Source organism: Dipodomys spectabilis, unplaced genomic scaffold (assembly GCF_019054845.1).
Source record: "Dipodomys spectabilis isolate Male_0828 unplaced genomic scaffold, ASM1905484v1 ptg000277l, whole genome shotgun sequence".
In the NCBI taxonomy this organism is placed as follows: domain Eukaryota; kingdom Metazoa; phylum Chordata; class Mammalia; order Rodentia; family Heteromyidae; genus Dipodomys; species Dipodomys spectabilis.
Window position 1 is genome coordinate 598,211 of NW_024870954.1, and position 12,936 is coordinate 611,146.

Genomic DNA, 12,936 nt, shown 5'->3' on the forward strand with positions numbered 1-12,936 from the left:
CACAGACTTCCCTGCCTTGGTGGCTTCAAGCTACAATAATCAGATCTCAGCCTTCTGAGTAGCTGGGATTACAGCTGTGAACCATTGTCTTCCTGAAACTGGCATCTTAATAGCAGACAAGAAACAGGTGTATCTTATTAAATTAGTTGCTTATTAATAGTATTGATTTCTTTGACTTTAAAAAAAAACAAGTTTATTGATGGGCTTCTATAAAGAAAATATATTCATTGAAATTTTTCACCTGGGTTTTGTACCCATGTACTTCATGTGTTGACAGGTATTGTATCTATGGAATACTTAGGTAAGCCGTTGTTGGGCAGAGTGTGCAGTTAAGGACATAGAGCCCAAAGGAATCCTCTGTAGCAGCACGCGTTGCCAAGCTGCAGGGGATGGGGAGCTGCCGCCAGGAAAAGGGCTTGGGTAACCCTCCACCCACTCGGGGCGCCGGAGCCCCCGTAGCCATCGCCATGAACTCTGGGCCTGGGCGCTGTCCCTCAGCTCTTCAGCTCAGGGCAAGTTCTCTACCACAGGAGTCACACCACCACTTGTGGATTTCTGGTGGTTCATTGGAGATGAGTCTCACAGACTTTCCTACCCGGGCTGGCTTTGAACCATGATCCTCAGATTTCAGCCTCCTGAGTAGCTAGGATGACAGGCGTGAGCCACCAGCGCCCGGCCATCTCCATGCTTTTTAAAGGAAGAAAGAAGGGAAAGAGAAAGTACTGCCAAGAGCACAGAGACACTCCCAGATGCACTTCTTTCTGTTTACTATATGGGGAAGGTTGTGAATTACCATCAAGGCCTTTCTCTATACTTCAGGATTCAGGTGACAGAAAACACCTCAACCTATTCTCTGAGTATAACTTTTAGGCTTTAGTAATTGGTTTTTAGTTCTCAGTAATGGGTTTTTCTAAAGAAAGGGAACTTCACTTCCTACTTTGATCCAAACCAATATTAACTCTGATTAATTTGAAGTGCAGGTCTGCTGGCTGGAACACGGGTTGCTTATCCTGTGCCTTAGAGTACAAAAGTGCTGTTCCAAGTGTCAGATGAAAACAGAAAAAGCCTTGTAGCTGTATTCACCAAAATTTATATCGTGCACTCTGAAAATTCCTTATGTAGGTCATCCTTATCAAGAGACCAGTCCTTATTTAAAACCTAAGCAGATGCCTTAGGTCAACGTGGGGGCTGTGCACTTATTCTATTTTCTGTGCTTACTTCAGTCCCGGCTGGATGACCTACTACAAGGAAAGAAGAGCAGAGGAGCTGTTAAAATCTTGCTTAACTAATTTTACACGACAGTGCATGTATTTATTCAATAAAACTTTTGTGATAGCTCACTTGTGCTTTGATTTTTTTCTTTTGAAATGGGATTTTTAGTGTGGGACCAGATAATTTCTTAAGTTTATGTAGTGTGTTTGCCATTATGAATTCCTTCATTTTCAGACAGTTTGATGTTCCTGTGCACCTGTTCGATGTGCCTTTGCAAGGTCTGCCACGTCATTTGGTGAATGACTGGACAGACACAAATTCTTCTGGTAGACTGCCTGTGCCCATCTGCTTATATAAATCATTTGTATGTCCTTCAGTGTTATAAATACCCACGTGTAAAAAGAGCTGCTCTTAGATACATTTTGGTCAAACTGTTGAATGCCAGAAAGACTGATGTCTAGAGAAAGGCTCCACGGGCTCCTCAGTAAGCATCCAGCTGGTTCCCATTGGAAACCGGGGAGCAGAAGTGGGGTGGCAGAGTCAAAATGCCAAAGAAAGATTATCACCAGGGGTCTGTCTCCCACAACCACTGTCCCAGAGCGAAGGTGAAATTAACTCATTGCCAGATGTGGTTTTCAGAAAGTCTTACAGGTTGGGCTCCATCTTCCTGCCTCCATTTTCGAGGGGGGGGGGGGTTAGAGGTGTACCCCACGCTGAGTGTCACGCTCTTAGAGAACTGATTGCTAGTCAGCGTGTCCTAAAAGAAGAAATACTTTTTGTCCCTGTGTCTGTGTGACTGACCTTTGAAAAGCAGCTCACTGTAGACATTCCAAGTGTTCTGTGTTGTAGCGTGAGTCCCATGGTATGAGGTTGGGCCCGAGTCTCACACTGCACCGGCAACCTGAGGGTCAGTCATGACTTCTCCGTTCCTTTAGGTGCCTGGCGGCAAAGTAGACACAGGCACAATGGTTACCCCAGAAGTAGTGCTGAAAGCCACGTGTAATTGTTAGCGCCCACGCTGCCTGTCTACAACCCTGCGTTGGGAACGGCATCCTGCCCTCCTTGTCCCCTGAACCTCTATCAGCATGTCCTGGCATTCCTTTCCTGTACCTCTGGGCTCGTGATATCTGCATGTCATCATTTGTCCAAGAACAAGCCCCTCAGCAATCATCCCTAAGGTCATGTGTTTGTTGCTTTCATATTCCTCTAAGATTGACTTTACCAGGGAGGCCCCACAGTGCAGTGGGGCAGCAGTATATGAGTGCAAAAGTTAGGGCACATGTCCTAACTTCCCACCTTGATCTGTTGTCACAAACTGAGTGTACCTGTGTAGCCCATACCAGAAAAATGCCAGATTCCCAGGTCACTTGTACCCTGATCCAGATGCTCAACCCTGCAGATCAGTTTTGCTCTTTTATTATAAGCTATATGTAAGTAGAGCCCTATGATGGGTTTTGTGTCTGACACTGTGCAGAGTGTTTTAACAAAGCTTGAGGACTAACTCGTAATCAAGACCCCAGTGGACCAGTGTATGAGGAGGAGGCGGCTCTGTAGGCCCAGGTTCACGACCCCCGTGTTATTTCCAGTCGCCTTTGGCCGAGGTCAACTTGAGTGGGTTGCAAGGGCATCCAGCACATGCATGGTTCATGGGGTCACACGGAGGACGCATGCTTCCCTTTCTAGAAACTTCTGAGAATCCCAGAGACCAGGCCAGTCTCATGCAGTGTGTGAGAAAGGAAAGGAAAGCAGCAGCCTCCAGATACCACGGGCTCAGACAATAGGCTGGCTTGGGATCCCAGAATCATCACACACGTGTGACACTATACACTCAACACAGTACACATCTGACTTCAACATGCCACAAGACAAAATATCCAAGACATCCCACTCATATACAACATACACACGGTAGTGAGCATCATAATATAGTCACAATACATACATACACACACATAAAACACTACCACTCAGACAACACTACACACAACACCTACAAAACATACGATATGACGCTGCGGCCGCTGTGACTGGAAGCTCTCAAGGGGGACTCCGATCTGGGTCGCTGCTGCCTGCCCTGCCCGCCCACCCGCCTGCCCGCGGTCCCCTGTGCCATGGAGAAGACGGAGCTCATCCAGAAGGCCAAGCACTATGACGACATGGTCACCTGCATGAAAGCTGCAAGCCGCGACCGAGCAGGGCGCTGAGCTGTCCAACGAGGAGCACAAACCTGCTCTCGGTGGCCTACAAGAACGTGGTCGGGGGCTGCCGGGCCGCCTGGAGGTTCATCTTGAGCATCCAGCAGAAGACCGACACCTCCGACAAGAAGTTGCAGCTGATCAAGGACAATCGGGAGAAAATGGAGTTGGAGCTGAGGTCCGTCTGCACCACAGTCCTGGAATTGTTGGATAAGTATTAACAGCCAATGCAGCTAATGCAGAGAGTAGGTCCTCTATCTGAAAATGAAAGATTATTTCCCGTACCCTGCTGAGGTTGCATGTGGTGATGATCGAAAACAAACGATAGACAATTCCCAAGGCGTTTACCACGAGGCTTTTGATATAAGCAAGAAAGAGATGCAACCCACAGACCCAATTGGCCTGGGGCTGGCTCTAAACTTTTCTGTATTTTACTATGAGATTCTTAATCCTGAGCTTGCTTGCACACAGCAAAAATGGCTTTTGATGAGGCCATTGCAGAACTTGATAACGCTGAATGAAGACTCATACAAAGATAGCATCCTCATCATACAGTTGCTGAGAGACAACATTATGGTCATCAGAGAGCGCAGAAGAATGTGATGCGGCAGAAGGATCCGAAAACTAAACACAAACAGGGTGTAATCCTATTCAAGAAACCTTTTTACACGTCTCCACTCCTTATTCCACTTGGATTTCCTACAGCAGAGGAACCCGTTCTTGTGTATGGAATCAACTCATAGTCTTTTCACACTGCAGCTTTAAGGAAACTCCATTCCTTGATTTGTGTTTGTCTTGGCCATCCTCGTGTGCAGTTACTGCTGTAGAAAAGTATTAATAGCTTCATTTCATATACACATAAGTAACTTCCAGACACTTATGTAGAGGACTAAAAATGTACCTGGTATTTAAGTAATCTAAACCTGTTCTACAAGTGACTGTGTTTTGTATTACTATGAAGATATGAAAATGTAGTGAATTACAACTTGAAGTGTGTTCTATATAGCTTCCTTATTTCTACATTCCCTCCCTTACTCTTCTTTGGGAGTTTCCTTTCAGAAAGCAACTTTTCCATGCTCTTCTGTACTCCTTTCTAGGAGGGATCCAGACGTATTAGATTGTTTCTGGGCTGAGGGCTTACAAATTGAAATACTCCCTGTTTCACTTTTTAATGGAGGTCATGTGTGTGACAACAGGGAGTTTCCTATTCATTCTTCATTTGCTGCTGTTTAAGTTGACAACTTCCCTACCCAATAAAAATTCACTTACACCTCCTGAAGAAAAAAAGAAACAATATGTACAATGCACAGCACATAAAGCACATGCCGTATTGTCATGTTCACAACATACTTCACATACAGAGACCATGCACAACACAATATTCACAATGTGCACTGCACCTCACCAAGTACAACATGCACAGGCAAGACGCGTTTGGAATCTAAGTCTCACCTGGCGAATGGGGAGGTCTCATTCTGTTCTCACTGCTTTATCCAGGGGCCGTAAGCTGTTTATTACGCGGAGTGATGAGCTTCTCAGAACAAGCAGCCGCAAGTGGTAGAGCGCTAGCCTTGAGCTGAAGAGCTGAGGGACAGTGCCCAGGCCCAGAGTTCAGGCCCCACGACCAGACCCCCCCCCTCCAAAAAAAAAGAGCAAAGAGCCAGCTGGAGTGGACTGCAGACTATTTCTGATATTCTGTGGCATTTATAGGTTCTGCACCTGACACTGTCCCACATGATAATCCCACCTCCCTGCGATCAGGACTTTGTTTCCCTTTTACCAAAGTCTCCTTAATTTTTCTAACAAATATTTAACGGCACCATCTCTTTCTTTGCTGCAGATTCCCTTTCTTCCCTGCTCTCCTTATCCCCCGTTCTGATACGTTACTTCACTTTCAGTTGAGAGGCTGTCCTTATTTATGAAGATTTTACTGTTTGTTCTATGGATTTCCCTACATGGTAAATGGATTATTTTCCTGTAGTTTTTGACACTTTATATATTCTAGATATTACTCCTCTGTGAGATAGAGCTGCCAGAGATTTTCTCATATTCTGCAGGCTCTCCTTTCTCTGCTGTTTCTTTTCTTTTTTTTATCAGTCGTGGGGCCTGAACTCTGGGCCTGGGCGCTGTCCCTCAGCTCTTCCGCTCAAGGCTAGCGTTCTACCACTTGCGCCATAGCGCCACTTCTGGCTTTTTTCTTTTTGCTTATGTGGTGCTGAGGAATCGAACCCAGGGCCTCATGCATGCAAGGCGAGCGCTCTACCGCTGAGCCACCTTCCCAGCCCCTCTGCTGTTTCTTTTGCTTTGCAGCTTTTTTTTTTTTTGGTTGGCATCAGGCTTTGAACCCAGTGCCTTATGCTTGTTCAGCTGCTTGCTCAGCCGGCACTGTATTTCAGCCACACCTTCAGCCCTGACTTTTTGCTGGTTGTCTTGGAACTGGGGTATCATGGACCTTTTCTGGGCGTGCATATGCTGGTACTGGGGCTTGAACTCAGGGTCTGGGTGCTGTTCCGTAGCTTTTTCACTCAAAGCTGGTGTTCCACCACTTGAGCCACAGGAGATAAAGCATCTCATGGACTTTCCTGCCCAAGCTGTCTTTGACCAGTGATTCTCAGATCTCAGTCTCCAGATTAACAAGGATTATAAGAGTGGGCCAGTAACACCTAACTCATGGAGTTTTCTGTCTAGTCTGGTCTTGAACCCAGATCCTCTGGCTCTCAGCCTCCTGAAAATCTAAGATTACAGATGTGAGTCGCTGGTATCTGGCTGGCTTTGCACTTTTCAGATTTGGTGCAATCTCAGTTACCACTCATTCCTGAGCTATTAGTCTTATTCAGAACACAAGTGCTACTTGCTCAGTGCTTTACATTCTGTTGTAGTTTTCAGGTCTTGTATTAAGGTTTAAATCCATTTTGATAGGACTTTTGTACAGAGTGAGAGATGGGACTTTACCTTCCTATTTCCACACCCCACTCGTTAAAGAGTGTGTTTTTACCAGTGTATGTGTTTGGCATCTTAAGAATCAGGTGGCCTAGGCTCTGTGGGCTTATTTCTGGGCCTTTCTTCTATTCCATTCGTCTATACATCTGGCACAGTGATGGGCCAGATCTGTTGTTTCTCTTACTATGATTGTGTAATAAAACTTCAGGTCAGGTATTACGATACCTCCAGACTTGCTTCTTTTGCTCAGGATTGTTGGCTTCGTGTTCATGTTAGTAGCTCAAGCACTCTATTAAGAGTGTAGTGAGGAAGTGTCGCAGTGGCTCACGTGGTAGAGGACTCGCTTCGAGCTGAAGAGCTGAAGGACATTGCCCAGACCCAGAATTTGACCTCATGACCGACAAAAAAAAAGGTGGGGGGTTAGGATGGTGGCTCAGTGGTAGAGTGCTTGACTTGCCTGCGTGAGGCCCTGTGTTCAGTTTCTCAGCACCATACATGCAGACAAAGCCAGAAGTGGTGCTGTGGCTCAAGTGGTAGAGCGCTAGCATAGAGGTGAAGAGCTGAGGAACAGCGCCCAGGCCCAGAGTCCAGGCCTCACGAACAGGAAAAAAAAAAAAAAAAGTATAGTGAGCGAGGTGCTGGTGGCTCACACCTGTAATCCTAGCTCCTCAGGAGGCTGAGATCTAAGGTTAGTGGCTCAAAGCCAACCCAGGCAGGAACATCCGTGAGACTTTTATCATCTCCAATAAACCACTAAAACTCAGAAGTGGTGCTGTGGTTCAGGTGGTAGAGCACTAGCCTTGAGCTGAAGAGCTCAGGAACAGTGCCCAGACCCAGAGTTCAAGCCCACGACTGACCAAAAAAAAAAAAAGTAGTGAGTGGACACTGTCTTGTTCCTGATTTTAGAGGAGGAAATGTTTTCATTTCATTTGTTCCTTCTTGTACATTGGCTGTAGGTTTGTTATATTTAGCCTTTATTCCCTTGAAGTATGTCCCTTTGCATCCTATTCTGTGATTTTACTTGAAGGGATGCTGAATTTTGTTAAGGGTCCTTTCTGTATCTCTTGTGGTAATCATGTGGTTTTTCCCCCTTGATCTGTTTATGTACTTTCTAACACTGATTTGTGCATGTGAAATCATTTTAGCATTTCTGGAAGCTAACATCATCAGGGCATGTGATGTTTTAAATGTGGTATTGAGATTAGTTGAGAAGTTGTGCGTCTGTGCTCATCAGGAAACTTTTCCTTCTTGCTATTTTTGGACTTTGTTCTCTCTATTCTTTTTATCCTGTGCACCTGTGTAGCTCCGGTGGCCTCTACCCCAGCCCTTTGATTACTGGTGTTGGCCACCATGGCCAGCTGGTATTCTTCAAGAGGTTTAGTAGAATTTGGCAGTGAATTCATATGGTCACAGTGAGACCTGTCTGTGGAGTTCACTTGCCTATATATTAATCAGATTATTTGTTCTCTTGCTGTTTATTTTTTTAGTTTTCTGTATCTTCTGGATATTAATGTTTCATCTACTGAGTCTCTAGCTAAGATGTTCTTCCATTCTGTGGGCACATCTCTTGGCTCTGTGATTTCTTTTGCTGTGCAGAAACACTTTAACTTCATATTGTCTATCAATTGTCAATTCTTGTTCCTACCTTTTGGGCTTCTGGACTCTGTACCTGTATCTTCCAGAGTTTCCTACATTTTCCTGTAGGAGATTTAGAACTTGAGGTTTGACTGTGAATTCTTTGATTCAGACAGAGTTGACTTTGTAGAGGGTGAGGTAAAGACCCAATGGCAGTCTCCTGCAGGTAGACACGCAATTTTCCCAACAGTTAGAGCCTTTTTTTCCATTGGCTCCTTTGTCAAGTACTAGCTGGCTATAGCTATATGGTTTTATTCAGCTCCAGTCATCCTCTGATCTTGTGCCAGTTCCATTCTGTTTTAGTTACTATGACATTGCATTATAATTTGATGGATGGCAGTCCTCTTTATTTTTTATTTTGCTGGGGCTTGAACTCAGGGCCTGGGTGCTGTCTCTGAGTTTTTTGCTCATGGCTAGCACTCTACCACTTGAACCACAGCTCCTCTTCTGGCTTTTTTGGTGCTTAATTGGAGATGAGTCTCAGAATTTCCTGCTCATGCTGGCTTCAAACTGCAATCCTCAGATCACAGCTTCCCGAGTAGTTAAGATTATAGGTGTGAGCCACTGGTGCCCAGCAAGAGTTGATCTACTTTGTAGAAAACAAATAATTTAGATAACATCAACAACAACAAACCCTACTGATTTTGGGGTGTTGAATTTGTATCCTACTACCTTCCTGAAGATATTTATCATTTCTAGAAAGCTTTTTGTGGAGTCTATAGAGTCTGTTAAGTACAGGAATATATCACGGTGATAATTTACTTTTTCTTTCTTTAATTCCTTTCATTTCTTTCTCCTACCTAACTAATTGCTCTGTCTAGAGATTCTAGCCCAGTATTAAATAAGATTAGGGACAGTGGGCGTGTCTGTCTTGTTCTTGACTTTGGGAATGAGGTTAATTTTTCCCTTTATTAAGTTCAGGCACATCCCTTCTCAGCCTAGTTTCTTCAGAGCTTTATTTTTAGTCGGTCGTGGGTCTTGAACTCTGGGCTTGGGCACTGTCCCTGCATCCTTCAGCTCAAGGCGAGAACTCTACCACTTGAGCCACAGTGCCACTTCTGGTTTTGTAAATGGCTTATTGGAGATAAGAGTCTCATGGACTTTCCTGCCTGGGTTGGCTTTGAACTGCGATCCTCAGATCTCAGCCTCCTGAGTAGCTAGGATTACAGGCATGAGCCATGGCACACAGCTCCTCAGAACTTTTATCATAAAAGGATGCTGAATTTTGTCTGGCCTTTTCTGTATCTAGTTGAGATGATCACATACTTTTGTTCTTGGTGTGGCTTATGTGATATGTTATACTTAGCCATTTGTTGGTGTGGAACCAGTCTCGAATCTTGAATGAAACCAACTCAATCAGAGTATGTGATCTTTTTGATGTGTTTAATTCAGTTTGCAAAGATTTTATTGAAAATTTTGTGTAGATGTTCATCAGTGAGATTGGTCTACAATTCCCTTTTGTGTTGCAATTCTGGTTTTGAAATGAGTAGAATACATGTCTTACAGAATGGCTTCAGTAATGTTCCTTCTTTTTTTATTTCATGGAAGAGTTTGCAGAATATTTGGTATTAGTTCTTTGAAGGTCTGGTAGAATTCAGCCATGAATCTATCTAGTCTTTAGTTTTCTTGTTTTATTGGGAGATTGTTACTGCTTGTAATACTGCTTTTTATAGGTGTTTAAGAGGTTTTATCTTCTTGCTTCAGTTTTGGTAGCTTATATGTATCTGGAAACATCCATTTTTTTCCCTGCACTTTTCCATCTTATTTGAACATAGGTTTCTAAAATATTCTCTTGTATTTTGGGGGGTTTTTGGTATTTATTGATATTTTCTTTTTCTTCTCTGAATTGTATTGTCTGTTTTCTCCTTTTGGTAAAATTAGCTAGGGGCTTATCAATATTATTCTTTCTTTTTTTTCAAAGAACCACTTTTTTCCTTTTTTTTTTTTTTTTTTGGTCTGTCATGGGGTTTAACTCTGGGCCTGGGCGCTGTCCCTGTGCTCTTCACCTCAAGGCAAGCGCTCTACCACTTGAGCCATACTGCCACTTCTGGTTTTTTTGGTAGATAATTGGAGGTTAAGAGTTCTGTGGACTTTCCTGACTGGGCTGGATTTGAGCCACAATCCTCAGATCTCGGCCTCCTGAGTAGCCAGGATTACAGGCGTGGGCTACTGGTGCCCAGCTCAGAACCACTTTTTTCAGATTTTTTGTATAGTTTTATAGTCTCCATTAGTTTCTGCCCCCAATGTTTACTCTCTATCTGCATCTACTTGTTTGGGGTATGGTTTTGTTCCTGCTTTTCTAGAAGTTTGAGTTGCATCATAAGGCTATTTATTTGCAGCTTGCTTTTTAAGTCAGCTAGAAGCTATCTCTGTGCTGTCCCCTAGTGTTGCCATGGGCAGTCCTGTGAAGACTGCATGGCAGATGGCACTGAGCAGAGGCAGCAGCAGAGCTAGAAAGACACTGATATCAGCAGAGCCGACAGCAGCCCCCGGCCAGTACTGCCCGGCTCAGGAAAACTGTGACTCCCCACCTCCCGTGCCAGAGAGCTGTCACTGCTCTCTCCCAAACCAGACTGGCGCGTTCAGGAGCCGGCACCGGCTGCTGCTGCTGCTCAACGTCCTCTCTAACCTGAGACCTGCCGAGAGCCCCGCGTGTCGGGAGAGCTGCTCCCGACACACCATGGCCTGTCGGTCACCTTGTGTGTGACAATGCCTCCTGCGTGCAGCCAAAGGGTCCTGGTGCCTGGTTTCGGGAACTAGGGCAGCTCTGATGCAGGCTCTGTGAGTGCCCCATTTTAAACAGGGGGAAATAGAGGCTCAGGGCTCATTGTTACTGCCTGTGGAAGGGCTGGGGAGACCTGGCTCTGAGTAGCAGCGAATGTGGCTTCAGAACTCACTTCCAAACTTCTCATCTCCTTTTTTTTGGTAGTAATGGGTTGGAATCAGGGCTTGGTGCTCCCTAGGCAGGTGCTCTACCTCTTGAGTCACACCTCCAATCCTTTTTGGTTGCATTATTTCTGGGAGAGGGGCTCATACCTTGTCTGGACCACAGTCTTCTAGGTATGCTTTCCATGTAGCTGGAAGGCAGGCAGACACCACTGTCTAGGCTTTTTCTGTTGAAATGTCTTGAGGAATTTTTTTTTTTCTTTTTGGTCTGGGCTGTGATCTTCCAGAATCCCAAGTAACTACAACGACAAGTACATGCCACTGTTACCAGTTGTTGCTTGGATGGGTGTCTCATGAATTTTTGACTCAGCTGGCCTCAAATGACGGTCCTCCTGATCTCCACATGAGTAGCTAGGTGTGAGCCCCTGGCAGCCTTCCCTTTCTCTTCCTTCTTTCTTCCCCTCCCCTCTCTCATCCATTTGTTTTTTTCAGAAGGCAGACTACCGGAAACAAGTGCCAAGACAAAGAGGCGGACTCAGGAGGTGAAGGGGCTCCATTTTGGATGTGTTAAGACAGAGTGGAGTGTGTGGTTTAGAAAAGAGCTTCACACTCCACCCAGATGTGGGAGTACTGCTTGCTCTCTACATCCTGGGATGGGTGAGATTTCTCATGGAGAAAAGATGGGGCTTCCAAGACAGGGGCGCTGTGCAGAGGGAGAAGCTCAAGAGGAAGTCCAGCGTCTCAGTGGAAACAAGCACAGGCTCATGCTGTCACCTTCTGGGAAAGGCCCCGCTGACGGCTGCCAGCCTGCGCGCTACACTTTCCGGGACTCCTGCTCCGCTTAGGCCAGTGCGCCCATGGACTTTGCTGCTGGGCTGGGGGGGGGTCTGTCGGGGGGGCTCTTCCGGCCGGGTCAGAGGGGCTGGGGGGGTCTGTAGGGGTGGGGGGGCTCTTCCGGCCGGGTCAGAGGGGCTGGGGGGGTCTGTCGGGGTGGGGGGGCTCTTCCGGCCGGGTCAGAGGGGCTGGGGGGGTCTGTCGGGGTGGGGGGAGCTCTTCCGGCCGGGTCAGAGGGGCTGGGGGGGTCTGTCGGGGTGGGGGAGCTCTTCCGGCCGGGTCAGAGGGGCTGGGGGGGTCTGTCGGGGGGGGCTCTTCCGGCCGGGTCAGAGGGGCTGGGGGGGTCTGTCGGGGTGGGGGGCTCTTCCGGCCGGGTCAGAGGGGCTGGGGGGGTCTGTAGGGGTGGGGGGGCTCTTCCGGCCGGGTCAGAGGGGCTGGGGGGGTCTGTCGGGGTGGGGGGGCTCTTCCGGCCGGGTCAGAGGGGCTGGGGGGGTCTGTCGGGGTGGGGGGGCTCTTCCGGCCGGGTCAGAGGGGCTGGGGGGGTCTGTCGGGGTGGGGGGCTCTTCCGGCCGGGTCAGAGGGGCTGGGGGGGTCTGTAGGGGTGGGGGGGCTCTTCCGGCCGGGTCAGAGGGGCTGGGGGGGTCTGTCGGGGGAGCTCTTCCGGCCAGGTCAGAGGGGCTGGGGGGGGGTCTGTCGGGGTGGGGGGGCTCTTCCGGCCGGGTCAGAGGGGCTGGGGGGGTCTGTCGGGGTGGGGGGGCTCTTCCGGCCGGGTCAGAGGGGCTGGGGGGGTCTGTAGGGGTGGGGGGGCTCTTCCGGCCGGGTCAGAGGGGCTGGGGGGGTCTGTCGGGGTGGGGGGGCTCTTCCGGCCGGGTCAGAGGGGCTGGGGGGGTCTGTCGGGGTGGGGGGAGCTCTTCCGGCCGGGTCAGAGGGGCTGGGGGGGGTCTGTCGGGGTGGGGGAGCTCTTCCGGCCGGGTCAGAGGGGCTGGGGGTCTCGGCCGGGACAGCGCGGGCCTCACTCCCGCGGTGGGCGGCGCGGTGGCCGATCTGCCCGACCCGGTCGCGCGGGGCCCCTCCCACCCGTGTGCCCCGGCTCAAGTGGGGGCGGGAGGCCTCCCGCTCCGCATCCGGTCCAGCGACGGAAACCAGCCCCGCCTCGTGTGGGAAGGGGGTGCCGGCACGCACGTGGGCGGAGCACCCCGACTCCCCGGTCCGGAGGCCCAGGCTCAGCCGCGCA

The 12,936-nt window shown here is 48.2% G+C and overlaps 1 protein-coding gene and 1 pseudogene across 2 annotated transcripts in view; both read left to right on the forward strand.

The window, feature by feature from the left end:
* Positions 1-1,340, forward strand: part of Esyt2 (extended synaptotagmin 2) — a 96,372-nt gene extending 95,032 nt beyond the window's left edge. For both annotated transcript variants that reach the window (XM_042701016.1, XM_042701015.1), the window contains one exon: positions 1,224-1,340. The gene's annotated coding sequence lies outside the window, so the exon portion shown is untranslated. The remainder of the gene's footprint in view (positions 1-1,223) is intronic.
* A 1,983-nt stretch (positions 1,341-3,323) lies between these two features.
* Positions 3,324-4,114, forward strand: LOC122126411 (annotated as a pseudogene).
* The last annotated feature ends 8,822 nt before the right edge of the window (positions 4,115-12,936 follow it).